Below are 17,439 nucleotides of genomic sequence, written 5' to 3'. Positions count from 1 at the left end.
ACAGCAGAGTCTGCCCAGGCATGCATGTTTGCTGAGAGCAAAAGAAACTTGGAGCCAGTTCATAGTTTCAAATCAATATGGAGTCTTTATTGGAGAACTCCATTCTAGATAGGAAAGTGGAGAGATAGTATCTCTAATCTATCTATCTGGGTGTGTGTGTGTGTGTGTGTGTGTGTGTGTGTAGGAGGAGCAGGAGCAGGAGGAGGGAGAGTGGGGGGAAGGAAGGAAGTCCCTGAGAGTAGCAATCTACATATCAAAGGGATAGTGTCAGAGCAGTAGAGAGAAGGGATGACCAGTGTCTTGACCCCTCTAGCCCTCTGACTCACTAATCTGTCCCCCTCTATCACTGAGGCATGAGGCAGTGCAGCGTCCTTTACTTCCAACAGTTTGGGAAGCACATAGGAAAAAACCCGAACACTGCTTTTCCAGCCAGGTGTTCATAGACGTAGGTCTCCAGATGTTGTGGAACTACAACTTCCATGACATCTAACTTTTTGCCCTCCCTTGCCTTCCCACTCTAAAATCAGGTGGCCATATGCAGTAGGAGAAGGCAAAAGAAGTCGGGACTTCTGCTCCTTTCATTGCTGTGTACCCGTTTCAGAGGCAGCTGGTCACCTCAAAGTGTTGCAGGGATGAAAAAAGATGAAGTGTTCATGCAACACCAAAAGCATAGGAAGTTTCTGTTGCATGTGTTCACTCAAACCAGGCCTGGACTGGCCCACAGGGCAACAGGGCATATTCCTGGTGCGCCCCACCCACGGGGCGCCCCTGCGCCCTGCCGCACTTGGCAGCAGTGAATTAAGTACCCAGTCTGCTCAAAACCTGGTGCCCATACATTCCACAGTGCCCCCAGTCCAGCCCTGACTCAAACCTGAAAACTTGTAGCCAGGGCATAGTGAGCTTCTTGGCCACTGCCGGAGGACAAAATCCTCCAGAGGCTCCCCTCGCCTCCTAGGCTTTACAATCATGTGTGCAAAGTGCCTGTGTTCCCCAAGCCACACACCCTGTCTCTGACATCAGCCCCGGCAGAGCTTCCCTTCTCCAGCCAACCATTTGTGGAATCGCTGACTGGGAGCTCCTTGCCTTGCCTTTTTGAGGAGTCGACAATTCCACAAACTGCTGACTGGAGAAGGGAAACTCTGCCTGGGCTGACAGGCCCCATCCTCAGCATTGGCCCCACCCCCTGGCAACTGACATCAGAAGGAGGCAGGGCCACTTCCTGGGAAAGGCTCCATTCGGACCCTCTCCCATCCCTCCCCAGTCAGTGTTGCATTGAAACAATGGCTGGCTGGGTTTCCGCCCCCTGCCCAGCGTTTCAGTGGAAAAGCTGGCTGGGGAGGAGAGGGACGTACCTCGATCTCCCAGCCAGCGAGCACTTTGTTTGCTGTCTGGGTGCAGGAGAGGACAAAGGGGTACCCTGGCCGAGGGGCAGCACCACCACCCCGACCGTAGTGGCCAGGGGACAATCGTCCCCCCTTGCTCCTTAGTTCCTACACCCCTGCTTCTAGCACAGTGGTGGTCAACCTGAGACTCTCCAGTTGTTGAACTATGATTCCCATCACCCTCAGCCACAATATATTGTGGCTGGGGGTGAGGGGAGTTGTAGCCCAACGATAGCTAGAGAGCCTCAGGTTGGCCACCACTCCTGTTCTAGTATGGCTGGTAATGAAATACTAAGGAAGATACACAATATCAGTCACAGATCAACTGATCCAAAATAGCCCTGCTGGATCAAGCCCAAGGCCTATCTAGGTTTACTTACCCCTGGACCTTCATTCATTCATTCATTCATTCATTCATTCATTCATTCATTCGATTTTTTTATACCACCCTTCTGAAATGGCTCAGGGCGGTTTACAATTAAAACAGAAATCATTAAAAACAATTAAAACAAAGATACAAATATAAATACCAATTTAAAACATCTTAAAAAACAATTAAACTATCAAACAATTAAAACCCTGAAAACCAGGTTAACATTAAAACAATTAAAACTAATTAAAAACCCTGAAAGGCCAGGCCAAACAGATGGGTTTTAAGGGCTCTCTTGAAGGTCAATAAGGAATCAAAATTACGAATTTCTGCTGGGAGTGCATTCCACAGCCCAAGAGCAGCTACAGAGAAGGCCTGCCTCTGAGTTGCCACCAAACGAACCGGTGACAACTGGAGATGGACCTCCCCAGATGACCTTAACGTGCGGTGGGGATCATGTAAAAGAAGGCGCTCTCTAAGATATCTTGGACCCAAGCCGTTCAGGGCTTTAAAGGTAATAACCAGCACTTTGTATTTTGCCCGGAAACATACTGGCAACCAGTGTAACTATTTTAAAACAGGCATCATATGGTCTCTCCGGGTTGCCCCAGAGACCAATCTGGCTGCCACATTCTGAACTAACTGAAGTTTCCGGACTACGTACAAAGGCAGCCCCACGTAGAGCGCGTTGCAATAGTCAAGCAGGGAGGTTACCAGCTGACGCACCACTGTTTTGAGGTCATCCTCTTCGAGGAATTGGCGCAGCTGTCGAATCAGCCGAAGCTGATAGAAAGCACTCCTGGCCATGGCCTCCACCTGAGATACCAGGGTGAGGCCTGGGTCCAGGAGTACTCCCAAGTTGCGCACCTGCTCCTTCTGGGGGAGTGTAACCCCATCCAGCACAGGAAGATCTAACTCACCCCTCGGATTCTGAGCCCCCACAATGAGCACCTCCGTCTTGCTTGGATTCAGCTTCAATTTGTTCTCCCTCATCCAGCCCATTACTGCCCATAGGCAGGCATTTAGAGAATGAGTGCCATTTCCTGAGGATGAAAAGGAGAAGTAGATTTGGGTGTCATCAGCATACTGATAACGCCCAGCACCAAACCTCCTGATGACCTCACCCAGCGGTTTCATGTAGATGTTAAAAAGCATTGGTGACAGAATGGAGCCCTGAGGGACTCCATATAACAGCTCCCGTTTTGAGGAGCAACTGTCACCAAGCTCCACCATCTGGAATCTACCCGAGAGATAGGAACGGAACCACTGCAAAGCAGTGCCCCCTATCCCCATCTCCCCCAGGCGATCCAGAAGGATACCATGGTCGATGGTATGGAACGCCGCCGAGAGATCCAGAAGAACCAGCAGAGTCACACTCCCTCTGTCGATTCCCCGGTAAAGGTCATCCATCAGGCCGACCAAGGCTGTCTCAACCCCATAGCCCGTTCTAAAGCCAGTTTGAAATGGGTCTAGATCATCAGTTTCCTCCAAGACTGCCTGGAGCTGGTCAGCCACCACCCTCTCAATCACCTTGCCCAACCAAGGTAGATTGGAGATTGGCCTGTAGCTATCCTTTCACAGTTCTTGGTGACTGCAATAGCACCCCAACATGCAGGCAAGCCATAAGCGTCTGATAAAAGGTACTCCCTTTTTACCCCCGGACATCCTTGCAATGAGAAATAGGAAGCCAGCTATTAGGACTCTGTGAATGCACCCTGATCACACCGTGGTTCCTGTCAGTTGTGTGAATTGGCAAGCAGCTAGAGCAGGTTGTGACACTGCACGGATCTAGACCATGGAGAGTGGAAGACCGGAAAGACTGAACCTGATCCTCAGCTTTACAGCTGCCAAGAAACCCATCTTTCCGTCTTCCCTGTGGGCTCCAGAGGCCTTTTGGGGGAGATTTGTGCTATGTCAGCAGATCAAGACAAGCTTCACACCTTTCCAAAAAGCAGTCAGGCCTCGGTGAAGCCCAAACGCCCTTCATTCAGTGCAAGCTCAGCTTTATTTCCTCGCATCCTTCTGGAGAGAAATCAGATCCATGGCAATCTGCGAAGCATTTATGCTTCTCGATGGAACTCTTCCAGCTGGGGCATCCTCTCCGTCATGCTGCCCTAAATGCTCCTGGCCTCAGGATGCCTTTGGCTCCGCCAGCAGTTTTAGAAAGAGCCGGGCGTGCTGGTACAGCCCTGTGAGCTGCCTGAATGCAAAGAGAAACCAGAACCCGTGTAAACATTTTAGCAACTGAAAGGCCGCTTGGAATGCATTGAAGCGCCGGGTGCTTTTTCTGTCCCTCTGCCTGCGCGTTCCCACTTGCCTGCTTCTGTCTGAAGCTTTTTATGCAAGTCTCTGACATAACTGCCACCTCCTGTTTCGCATCACTTTGCTGAGCCTTTGCATTGGCTTCTGACTGCCTGAGCTGCACTTTCAGTCTTGCTGCAGAAAGAAACTCTCTTCCTACGGCCAGGCCCTTCTGTTTATTTTGGCTTGGCAGCATTGCTGGTGACATCTGGGGCAAAGTTCAGGGCATCACCAGAAAATGAATGTCTGTAGCCATTTGTGTTAAAATAACAATAGTGATTCCCACTCTGCATGCCACACTCCACCCTCCGAATCCACTTTAGCAGGGCAAAAGAGGAGAGGGAGCTGCTTCCTTTGACCTTTCATCTCTCGCCTCTGAAGTCACGGCATTGCCAGACTGCCCTCTGATTACAATAAGTATTTCATATTCTGAGACCTCTTTATTACTTTACAACAGGAAAGAAAATCATTCTAGAATCGGATGCCTTTTTATCTTTCATCCCCCTTCCCTAGAACTATGGAAATATTTCTGAGGTCATGGGTCTCAGAGACTATAAATCAGTAAATTATAAAACAGATATGCTAGATAAAGTTTTTTGTTCTTTATCTTCGGGAATAAAAGGGTCTTTCCAAGACCGCTTTGTTGCTCCTAAATGTGCAGTTGCTACTCTGTGGGGGATCTAAGCTTCTTTCTCCAAGCTCACATATACCTTGTGGGGAAATTGCTTTTTTTAACACCCAGCACATGTTGTTGCCTAGGAAAATGCAATTCCATCCCCCACCCATAATTAATGTATCTATTGCATACTGAAGTACTCTGTGGAATATGATAACACACACAAGTGCCATGGATACCTGATGAGTTCATTCACACAATCAAAAACTGTATTCTGCCTGGGTTTGGGAGCTGTGCTCCCCATTTTTGGTTATGTGGAAGCAAGGTAGGAGGAAAACCTGGGTAGAAGTGATTGTGTGGAAGCAAAGTAGGAGGAGAACCTGGGTACCTTTTCCTCCTACTTTGCTTTCACACAATCATTTCTACTCTGGTTTTCCTCTTGCCTTGCTTCCACACAATTGAAAACTGGGAGCACACACAGCTCCCAAACATGGGTAGCACACAGTGAGGTAGTTCACGCTACCAGGCAGGTGGGGAATTGGGTGGGCAGAGAGAAGGCTGGTTAAGCTTTCCTTCCTCCCAGATGAGTGATGGCTTGTTTCTGGAAGTGCAGACGGTGCTCCCAGATGAGCATCACTGCATGCCTGAAGCACACAGCTCTAGAGGCCAGGATGACAACGACATACACAGTGCATTGGGGGATTCCTCCAGGAGACAGGCACTCTTAGGTGCCCATCTCTGTGTCCGCTGGGGCTAAACGTCATCCCACTGAACAAATGATCCCGGAGCCCGGATTAAGGGCTAGCTCGAGCCCTAGCCTTGATTAGGCTGTGTGTGAGAACAGCCTCAGTTTTTGATTGTGTGAATGACCTCCAGGTCTTTTCCTTTGTGGTTTGATCCTAGTACATGTCAATCCACACCTAGTTCACAGCTAACATTCCTTTGGGCTAGGAACAAACTATTTGTATTTTCAGGTGTTATGTGGGGAAGGACCTGCTGTACACAAATCCTAAAGCAGAGTCTACCATTTGACTTCATAGCAAAGGCTTCCAAACATTTTCCAACAGAGAAATGCATGTGATAACTTGCCAAGCACCCAAACAGATGGCATATGAAGCTGGGGCCTCCTTCAGTTTTGTTTGCCATGAAGGCTTCATATGCCTGCATGGAGAACCTCCAGTTTTTGTAGTTTAAAATCCCCAAATTTCTAGAATGTATATATATATATATATATATACACACCAGTTACCCTGCTTCTTGTTCAGGGAAAGTTAGTTTGGAAGGGGGTCGTTTGGAGCAGAAAAGTGGCAAATAAGAACAGCTCTGCTGGATCAGGCCCAAGGGACATCTAGTCCAGTAACCTGTTTCCCACAGTGGCCCACCAGATTCTCCTGGGAAGCTCACAAGTAGGCAATAAAGGCATGCCCTCTCTTCTGCTGATGCTCACTTGCAACTGGGATTCAGAGTCATCCAGCCTCTGAGCCTGGAGGTGGCCTATAGCCATCAAGTCTAGTAGCCATTGATAGCCCTGTCGCACGAATTTGTCTAAGGGCCATTTAAAGCCATCCAAGTCGGTGGTCATTACTACATCTTGTGGTAGAGAATTCCATAGATCAATTATGCACTGTATGAAAAAGTACTTCCTTTTGTCCGTCCTAAATTTTCTGGCAGTCAGTTTCATGGGATGACCCCCAGTGTTGTGAGAGATGGAGAAAAAAGATTCTCTCTCTCCACACCATGCATAATTTTATTTTTATATTTTTATATTTAATTTATATACAGTGGTCCCTCTACTTACGAAATTAATCCGTTCCGAATGCACATTTGTAAGTCGAAAAGTTCGTAAGTTGAAAAGCGGTTTCCCATAGGAATGCATTGGGAACGGATTAATGCGTTCCGGAGCCTAGAAAAAAGACCCAGACCCCCAGTAAGGCTTGCAAACTGCACAGGAACATTTCTTTTCAAGAATAAACAGGCAGTAAACAGGCAGGCAAGTCAAGGAAACCGCATGTAAAATTCGTAAGTCGAGGAAACCCCATCTAAAAATTTGTAAGTCAAAAAAACCGCATCTAAAACCGGATCTAAAACTGCCGTTTGTAACTCGAAAAATACTTATGTCGAGTAGTTCGTAAGTCGAGGGACCACTGTACTGTCTGACTCTAAAGGCTCCAGGCAGTTATAGAGCTCTATCATATTTTGACTTTTCCCTAAACTAAAATGCCCCAGATGCCATAGCCTTGCCTCATAAGAAAGGTGAACAATAGGGAAATGGTTAAGCATACTCCCTGCTGCAGCTCCTCTGGTCCATATCGCCCCTCTATTGGATTTTCCTGAATGAAGGACGAGCACCAGAGTTTGTTTTGGGTTTCTATGTAATGTGTAGTTGCCATGAATCGATCTGACATCCAGTCCAATTGCACAGCTTGCGACCCTGGTTCTGGCATTGCAACTCAGCACTCCAGGCCAGTGCTAGTGAACAATCTGAAAAGAAATACAGGAGTCACTCTTTATGGGGGTTCCGTTCTCTCCTGAAAAAGTAAGGAAGGAAACTGCATATAAAGAAACTTTACCCCTGTGGGAATCTAGGGGTTAGGTTCCTTAAGCCAAAAAAAAAAAAAAAAAAAGGTCAAAAAAACCAGGGGGAGGGGGACAAAAAATTGCAACAAAGCAGAGTACATTGATCTCCAGGTCTTCAGCAAGTCCCGTACAAACACCCCCTCCACCAAATCTTTGAATTTCTGGGAATATTTGCAAATTATTTTTTTAAGAGCCACAAAATGGCTCTATGATGCAAATGGAGGCCAGAAATAATTGATTGATTGATTGATTAAGTGCCATCAAGTTGGTGTTGACTCTTAGTGACCACATAGATAGATTCTCTCTAGGATGATCTGTCTTCAACTTGGCCTTTAAGGTCTCTCAGTGCTGCATTCATTGCTGTTGTAATCGAGTCCATCCACCTTGCTGCTGATTGTCCTCTCCTACTCTTTCCTTCAACTTTCCCCAGCATTATGGACTTCTCAAGGGAGCTGAGTCTTCTCATAATGTGTCCAAAGTATGAGAGTTGGAGCCTGGTTATTTGTGCCTTGAGTGAAAATTTTGGATTTATTTGTTCCATTTATTTATTTATTTATTTTGTTAAATTTATACCCCACCTTTCATTAAGAAAATCCCAAGGTGGCTTCTTGTTCTAGGATCCATTTGTTTGTCTGTCTCTGACATCAGACACAAGGGGGTGGGGTGAGGCTCATCAGCCTCGGCAGAGCTTCCCTGGCTGTCTATAGAATCTTCAAAAGTCTTCTCTAGCATCAAAGTTCGAAAAGCGTCAATACTTTTTCTATCTTGCTTCTTCAAAGTCCCGCTTTCGCATCCATAGAATGTTATGGGGAAAACCATTTTCCGAACGATTCTAATCTTTGTAGGTGTAGACATGTAAAGGCATCTAAATATCCTATCCAAGGCCTTCATTGTAACCCTACCAAGTGCTAGTCTTGACTGCTCGATTCTTTACTGTTGATGGTCAGTCCTAAAAGGCAGAAGCTATCCACTACTTCAATGTCTTCATTATCAGTTCTGAGGCTGATTACTGTACCCGTTGTCATTAGTTTAGTCCTATTTACATTTAGTTGTACTCTCATTTTTTCACTGTGCTCCTTGACTTTCATTACTAGTCAAGTAATGTAACAGGTTTGTGCAATCTGTTAAATCTCCTTTCTTTGGTATGGGTATGTAGACTGACCTCTTCCAATTTGTTGGCCACTGTGTCGTTCTCCAAATTTGCTGGCATTGTTTGGTTAGAGCCTTGACTGATTCTTCTTCTGTTGCCTGCCATATTTCTGTAGCTATTCCATCAATTCCTGTAGCCTTCCAACTTGGTAATGACCAGAGTACTGATCTAACCTCATCTTCCCATACCAGAGGTTCTTGCAAGTAGGGAATATCTTCTAGAGTATCTTGGATGTTGACATCCCTGCTGTACAGATTTTCAGTATACTCCTTGCATCTGTTTGATCTTCTCTGAATCAGTTACTATCTCTGTCCTTTGGCACCTCTTACCATACCAATTCGAGGTTGGACCCTCCCTCTGATTTCAGAGATCTTTTGGAAAACTTATCTTGTTTTTCCGGGTCTATTTCCATCCTCAGGGTCTTTACAGATGTCATTGTAGTACTGCTTCTTGTCTCTTCTAACAGCTTTCTGAAATTCCCTATTAAGTTCCTTCCTGAGTTCTTTATCTTTCTTGACTTTGGCTTCTTTCCTCTTCTTGGCAATTTCCACCATCTGTTCTGTCATCCATTTTGCTTTCTTCTGTTTCTTGGTCTTTTGGCAGTCTCTTTTCATATTCATCCTTAACAACTTCTTTGATTTCATTCCACAGTTCCTCTGGTTCCCTATCAATGAGGTTCAGAACTTCAAAGCGGTTCCTGATGGTCTCCTTGAAAATGGTGGGTACATTCTCAAGATCATATTGTGGAAGCTGGATAGCTTTGTTTTTCTGCTTTAGCTTAACTTGGAACTTGCATATGAGCAGTTCGTGGTCTGTTCCACAATTGGCCCCCGGCCACATCTTTGCTGTTATAACTGAGCTCTTCCACCTCCTTGCACCAATAATGTAATCAATTTGATTTCTATGTACGCCATCTGGTGATGTCCATGTGTATAGGTGCCACTTTGGTTGTTTGAAGAATGTGTTAGCAATGAAGAGATCATTGGCTTGGCAGAAACAAATAAGTCGTTCTCCAGCTTCGTTTCTGTTTCCTAGGCCATATAGGCCAACTATGTTTTCCTCCTTACCTTTCAGACTGAACTTGAGCATAAAACTCAACAACTTCCTCTTCTTCTGCATCAGTCATTGGGGCATAGACTTGAAGAACTGTCATGTTAAAGGGTTGCCCACAAAATCTAATTGATATTAGTCAGTCACTGACTGCATTGTACCCAAGTACTGCATTGTACCCAAGTACTGTCATTGCTATATCCTTCCTGACTATGAAAGCAACACTGTTCCTTCTTTGGTTTTTGTGTCCTGAATAGTAAACGGTATGGGTTTTTGACTGAAAGTGTCCCATTCCAGTCCATTTTAATTCACTGATGCCCAAGATGTCAATCTGTAGTCGATTCATTTCATATTTCACTGTGTTGAGCTTTCCTATATTCATGCTTCTTACGTTCCCCGTTCCCATTGTAATTCTTTCTTTGCAGCTTTGGATTTTCTTTTCCCACAAGGCAACATCAGCTGCTAGCTGTCCAAAAGGCTTTAATCTAACCATGTCATAAACATCATCAGTACTCTGAGAGATACTTAGCTCTTCCAGAAATGATACCAGAAGTCTAAGTCTAAAATATCTTAGCTCTTCCGGAAATGATACCAGAAGTCTAAGTCTAAAATATCTTAGCTCTTCCGGAAATGATACCAGAAGTCATTTCAGGCCACTCAGGAACCGCAGATAGGTGAACGTCACCTTTTTTCCACCCTCAGATAAAGAAACCGGGTCTCTAAGTCCCAATTGCAGTTACATGAAACCCCAATCTGCAAGACTGCAGATAATAAGGGCCTCCTATACAAGGCAAACACCAGCAACAGCTACTGGGAGGGATGCTTTTCTGGGCTGAACAGAGACAGTTGCTCTTCCCCTGATAAATCTAAGAGAGCCATCACTTTAAAAGGTGCCTCTTTGTCCAGTTATCTGGGGATGGAATCAGGGCAGGATTAAGGTTATGAGGAGCTGAAGGCTAATGGTGGAGAAGAAGGGCTAGAATAGCCAGCCTGCATTTCTGGGTGTCTCTGTGTGTGCTAAAGTAGGACCTAAAAATGAGGGCCTAAGGCTACAGTATTATTAGGTTATGGATTAATCCAGCCCTGGATAGAACCAAAGGAGGGTGACAACCACAAGAGCATCTAATGAGCTACATTTGCTCCATGACTTTGTCTTTGGTACAATTTCTATGGATTTTTAGTGCAGAAAGACACTAACAAAATCATTCCATCCCTTAGTGTAAAACATCATAAGGAAGACTGGATATTTAAAGAAACTAAATCCCAGAGCCATCAAAACGTGCTGCAACAGAGCACAGAGCATAACTACCGCCGTGAATGAGCAAGGTGTCAGATTGCCTTTGCAAGCGTGGGCTTATTTCTCACATCTCTCACAATTGTCTTTCTTGGAGGATTGTTTGCTTCCTCCGTGACCTTAATATGCCACGGCATGTTCCAGCTGAGGAAGGCAACAGCAAGAGCGTGGCACCTCTACCAGGATTTGGAGATCAGGAAGGGGTAGTTTAAGCCACAAAATACACAGTAACCAATTCCTGGAACTGGCAAGGAACCAAAGAAACAACTTGTGCAGGGAAAAGCTGAAAAAAGAGTGACAGCACTTCCTGTAGTTCCTCTGTGTTGTGTCATGGTAGGGTTAGGATAAGGAAACAGCCACAGTGTGTCTAATAGACTGCAGAAGGCAAAAGAAAGCCCTTTTGATGCCTGAAGCATATCTATAGCTGTCTGATTGACCTTGATTGAAGTCAGGCTCCACACTGGTGTTTGTAATGAAAAAGGGTTATGAACAGGGTTCCATTCAGCTCACTGACAGGGCTTGTAATACAGGCCTGCCGCAGAGTTTCTCCTAGTCCAAAAGAGAGAGCAGGAAGTCTGGAGGCTGGGCTGCACTTAGCAGACCATGCACTCTGAATTCACTGGCTTGGATACAACACAGAAGATCATGAGGTGAGTCTCACGATCAGTGAGACTCGCCTGAATGGGGTTAGTGGGGAGAGCGAGCTTAGGCCGCTCTCCCTGCAGACGAGCATGCCGGCCGCCCACACAACTGCCGGCTCCATGATGGAGCCGGTGGGGGCTGCGAGGATTGGGGGCCATGTGGCCCCCAGAAGTCCCAGGATGCCCCGCGTGAGTGCGCGGGGCATCCTGGAGAGACCCCCAGGGCCAGGAGACTTGTTTCAGCCTCCCGACAGGGGTCTCCTCATGTGATGCCGCAGCGCGGAGCCATGCCTCAGCAACACACGATCAGAAAGACGAGGTTAACAGAGCGCTCGCTCTGTTAACCTCGGCTAAGGGGAGGGGTTCTTTGGGAGGTTTGCTGCCGGGTTTGCACGCGGCTCCCGTGGCAGCGGATGATTGGCAAAAAGCAGGCTAGGCTCCCTTAGCCTGCTGTTTGCTGACTGTGAGAATCTCCTCATTATTTATATTTGGATAGTGAAGAGCTAAGAAGCCGCCTTATACTGAATCAGGCAATGGTTCCCCTAGCTTGGCAGCGCCTCTGGCTAGATCAAAGGTGGGCATGCTTGGCCCTTCAGATGTGGTTGAACTACAGCTCCATCATCCCAGGCCACGATTTATTGTTGCTGGGGAAGGTGAGAATTGTATTTCAGCAGCAGCTGAAGGGCCAGGTTTGCCCACCTCTGCTCTAGATGGAAATGCCAGGGACTGAGCTTGGCAATTGGGACTTAATAAAGCCTGCCTGTGAATTATAGCCTTCTCCTTATGATGTGGCTCCCTCTTCTATGAAGAAAATGAAACAATGCTTTTTAACAACCGATAGGCTCTTCAGTTGCCCTGTTATTGCTGCTTTACCTAATCTGCATAAAGGTGTCACTGATTTTGTATAAACTGATTATTGAGGTCATCTGGAGAGGTCCGTCTAGAGCTGCTGCCGGTTTGGCTGGTGGCCACTCAGAGTTGGATTTTTTTTATAGTAGCCGCTCCTGAATTCACACCCTGCCCCAGAATTCACGCCCTGCCAAAAGCTCTTCCGGCAGCCTTTCTGAAGGCCTTAAAAATGCACTTCTTTACTAAAGCGTTTGACTGTGTAGATAATTGCTTGCTTTAACGGTTTTAATTGTATTTTATTGTTTAAACAATTTCTTCACCATCAAGAGATACATGAATGGAGAGGTATAATAAATGTAATGCATCCGTGCATTTAAATATGATATTATTCATAAATAGTTTTGTTAGATATACAAGAAGCTATTTTGGTGGGATTCAAAAGCTACATTCTGCTCCACCTACAGCTGGTCTCAGTGAGTGGAGAAGAGAACAAACTTTGTAGGATCAGACTGGGTCTGTGATGCTTTCTCGTGGGGGGACACTAGAAAGAGTGAGCTGCTGAAAAGTCTGCTGACGCAGTGCAGCCTTAAGGCTATAAACCCAAGTAGTTTAGTCTATTTCAATCAATGACGGGTCATTACAACAATGCAATGCAATGCAATGCAATACAATACAATATGTTAACTTGACCAGCTATAATCTGCTACATATAACTAATGACCGTAACCCAAAGCTTAGTAACACTGACCAGTTTATAGTCCAACACTTAGTACCTATCAATTTCACCATTCATGGATGAATAAAACTGCCTAATCTTATAAAGTGCTGCACAAAATTTAACCACCATTAGTATAATCTCTGAATTCAACCCTGCCAACAGATATGTAACATAAAATGATTCAGAGCATCCTGGCAAAAAAAATGAAAAGTGTGGGGTGGGGAAGGGAGTTTTAAAAACAAGTTGCATATTTCACAATAAAACTCTCACCAACTCAAGAGGCAATTTGACTGTAAATAATAAACACATGCACTGAAACAGGTGGATGTTTTTCACACAGCAGGCTCTACCACAAATTTACTGTGAGGCTTTACTGTGAATTTGAAGTTGCCCCCCAGACTGACACAAAAATCAGGTTACACTCTAACATGCAATGAAAAACCCGAATTGTGTGTGAAGTGCTCCCTGATAGCTCACAGGGACGTCTCGGTAACTCTGGCTGATATGTGAACACACACCCTCTATTCCAGAGGAAATGCTAGCTAAAAGCCCCAGGAGTCTTTACACACAGGGCTTCTTCTGCCCCGAATCGCCTTCAGAAGAGAGTGTGTGTGTTCACACGCCAGCCAAACTTACCTTGAAGTCTCTTCGAGATTTTTGGACCCACTCCACACACAAACCTGGCTTTGTGATGTGAATTCTAGCTTATCTTGACGTATGTTCGGGTTTTTAAAATGCTGGTTTTAAGCTACTTTTTCTGAAAATGCAGGAGCAAATGGGAGAGGCATTGATGAACAATCACTAGCATGATAAGAGGCATACTTTCTTTAGAATATGCAGGAGCTCTCTATCTCTGCAGGAACTCTCAATCCCTCACTCCCATTGGCTAGAAGGAAAACACGGAGCATGCCATGTGGACTTGTTTCAAAACAAAACCGAGAGCAGAGTGGAGGGGCTGCTTCCTTCAATGCCGCGAGTGTACTTCGAAGTGGCTTTGCTCAATGTTTACTCCGAAGCCTGAAGCCAAGTGTGAATAACTCCCAGGAGGCCTTTACCTGAAGCAAGCAAGTTAAGATAGTGAAGAAGAGACATCATAAATGGAGGAACCAGAGACAAATCAAATGGGCAGCTACATTTTCTGCCGCATGCCACTGTTTGGAGCGGGAGGAACAGATTTCAATATGGGTTTTGCACACCCTGTTCAAAAGGAATGCTTCAATTCCACCCCCCTGAAAAAGGCCTGTGCCCTTGCTGAACTGCTGATACAGTTTTTCAGCCCACTTGAGCATGTTCTGTTCTCGGTGCCTAGGGTGAGCAATTGCTCTCTTGCTTGCTCTCGACATCAGTTTATGAGACTGTCAACATATTTATCCTTCGTGTTTTTTCCTTCAGGCAAAACAAACCCAAGCCTTTCAACTCTTCTTCACATAACCGTGCCTTCTAGGTTATTATTATCATCCTTGTAGCTTTCCTCAGAGTCCTTTCTAACATGTAAGCTATCCTCTTGGACTGCAGCAGCACCCAGAACTGAACGCAACACTGCAGATGAGAGTAGACAGATACCAATGCTTCAGGACACTGAACTCCCCATAATACAGACTACAGTTATTTTGGCCGACATCCAGTGCAGTATTACGTCTCCGTAATATTGCACTGTGGGGCTGCTGGTCCTTCAAAGGCAGCATCCTGGTGGCACAAAATGGGCAGTTGTGCAAGCATAACCATAGATATCCCCCATTGCCCTGAATGGGGAAATCTGCAGAAGTGCTGCTTGCACAGCCTCTGGTTTTGCAGAACCCTGATGCTGCCTTTGAAGGGTACAACAGCCCCACAACACAGCATTACAGAGATGTGACACTGCAGGGGATGTCGGCCATTAGCCTTTATGGCCACAGCATCTCATTCTCAGTTTATGTTCAGTCTCTTGTCATCTTAACCCCTAAATTCTACTGCTGCCTAATTGTGGTCAGTGAGAACTGTTCTGATTGGTCAAATAGCAGCTGTGAGAAAGGGGCACTCAGGAGGCTCATAGTTGGGGTGGGGTGGGGAGTTAACTCCCCCCCCCCAATTCTGATCCGGATCATCATGCATTCTCTTCACCAATGAAAAAACAAATGCACCATTGCACAACATGTAGTTTGGCCCCAATAGGTTATTCCCCCACCAGATACTTGCAAATTTAGTTCGGTCTTTCAGATGCGTTCCTTTACATTGTCTTTAGGCACGGGGATGTTTGTCACTCATGGTCTGGCACTGTGCCAAAGCAGAAGTTCAGGCACTCTGCTATGGGCTTGAAGAACCTTGTACCACATCACATTTCTGGATGCTATTTTGGTTCCGGTGTTATTACTAACAAGGAATGAAAAAGAAAATACTGCAATGGCCTTTTCTTCTACCGACGAGGCATAGCTTTAAAAAAATTAAATCATCACCTGTCTCACATTTCCGCCAGTATCTCAAAATGGCCCCTATACTGAGGATTTGGTAATATGCACCTTTACTTAAGGCAAGGAATTGATCAACTAAAATGTATTTAATCGGTTGGTAGCCCTATTGTCAATAAATCTACCTTGACTAGTAACTCAATTTTTTCTGCTAGATGTTTCGGCAGATGAAAGCATTTCATTATATGCTCTTAAAACATGGCCAGGTATAGAAGTCAAGTAACTGAATCACTAATTCATGGCTTTGGAGATTCTCATTACCTTCTTAGGGCCTGTTCTCATGGCCACTCCGTTCATGATGGCCACTAGAAAAGGCTTCCTGACCTTCCCCATGAATGCTGAAAGCAGAATACTGTGCATGGTGGTGGGCTCACCATGGGCTGGGAGCCAACAGGTGCAGGCTTCTCAGGTAGCATTGCACGCTGAATTAATCATGAGAACAGGCTCAGGCTCCCAAAGATTATTTTATCTACCTGCAGAGTCTGATTGAGTTAAGTAGATTCCCAGATGGTCGTTCAGCTTCTCATCAGAGTGCATCTACTCTCTCTTTTGTAACATATGACATTCAGTACTATGTCTGTTTACTTCCTATTTCCTTTGCCTCATCAAGCTGTGACCTTCATTTACCTATTTATTTTGTCTATTTATTTAATACATTTATATGCCAGCAATATCCGAAGATCATGGCAGTTTACAACACGAACATATGTAAACAATATAAAACCATTCAGTTAAAAACAATTCGAGACTTCAACGAAAAGCCTGACCAAGAAGATGTGTTTAAAAGTCCACCAACAGATGTTAACCCTTGTAGTTGAGGGCAGCTACAGAGAAGGCCTGACCCTGAGTCGCTGCCAGACACGTTGATGGCAACTGCAGATGGAGCTCCCCAGATGAACTCAACGGACAGTGAGAATCCTACAGAAGTAGGTGTTCTATTAGATCATTGTGGAACTGCTATTGTTATCCCATCTAATGAATATTCCCACGATCACTGGAAAGCAGGTTAAGGGAACTTAGCCCACTTCCCGTGGATCGTGGGAACCACTGGGCTCACAAGTGAGCCCGGTACTTCCAAGGCGGCTAGCCCACCTATAGCACTCTCCCCTTAAATGAGGTTAACGCAGCAAGCACTCCATTAACCTCATTTCGTTTCCTGTGTGTTGCCGTGGTGCGCAGCGACACTTGAGTAGACCCCCAACCGGGAGGCTGCAAGATGCCTCCCGGGCTCAGAGGTCTCTCCAGGATGCCCTGTGTGCTTGCGCGGGAACTTCTGGGGTCGCACAGCCCCTGATCCCCGCAGCCCGTGCCGGCTCTGTGATAGATACGAGTGGCTGCTTGTCTGTGGGGAGAGCAGGCTAAGCCCTCTCTCCTCACACAACCCCCTCAGGCACTTCACACATGTCGTGTGAAGCACCTCAATGTCTGTCTACTTCCCTTTGCACGTGACCATTTTTAGATCACCCTCCCTGTTTCCCATAATCCATAGGAACACATCCCATTATTGACTGGAAGTTCCATACAGCATTGTTCTGCCTTCTGTACGGCTGTAGCTCCCCCCCCCCCCCACTACCTTCTCAGTAGTGAAAACTATTTTAATGGTTTCAGGCTGGTGTTCAGTACAAGTGTTCCCTTTATCCACCACCAGGCAGCCACAGACACTATGCTTCATGCAGGGAAACTCTAGTCTCTCTATAGGTGGAAATGTTTTGTGTATTTCCCATGCACTTGGAATTGGCCATATTGGTCCACCTAGCCCAACCAAGATTTCCTATTGTCCTGCTATTTTTGAGTGCACATTTTATCACTTTAAAATTAGGATATGAATGTCATAGAGAACTTCCTGACACCTCACAGTAGCTTAGCACCAGTTTCATTTTGCTCCAGTTTTCCTAGTGTCCTTGGACCAGATTTTTGAATCATTAGTTCTCTTGCAGGCTCTTGGTTGTGCCGGTGACACATAGTGACAGGCTTGACATAATAAAAACCCCTCCTTAATTAACCACTTCTATCATTTAGAACTTTTATGGTATGAGTAATAATCAAC

General features: G+C 45.7%; 1 long non-coding RNA gene across 1 annotated transcript; it reads right to left on the bottom strand.

The window, feature by feature from the left end:
• Positions 1-3,738: 3,738 nt before the first annotated feature.
• LOC128340064 (uncharacterized) lies at positions 3,739-16,265 on the bottom strand. The gene is made up of 3 exons (XR_008313435.1): positions 16,160-16,265; positions 6,952-7,150; positions 3,739-3,952 (listed from the first exon to the last, which is right to left on the bottom strand). It is a non-coding gene; the product is annotated as an uncharacterized LOC128340064 (long non-coding RNA).
• Positions 16,266-17,439: the final 1,174 nt, after the last annotated feature.

Source organism: Hemicordylus capensis, chromosome 1 (assembly GCF_027244095.1).
Source record: "Hemicordylus capensis ecotype Gifberg chromosome 1, rHemCap1.1.pri, whole genome shotgun sequence".
NCBI lineage: Eukaryota > Metazoa > Chordata > Lepidosauria > Squamata > Cordylidae > Hemicordylus > Hemicordylus capensis.
Note: the sequence above shows the minus strand (reverse complement) of the source record. Positions and strands in the feature narration are given on the sequence as shown.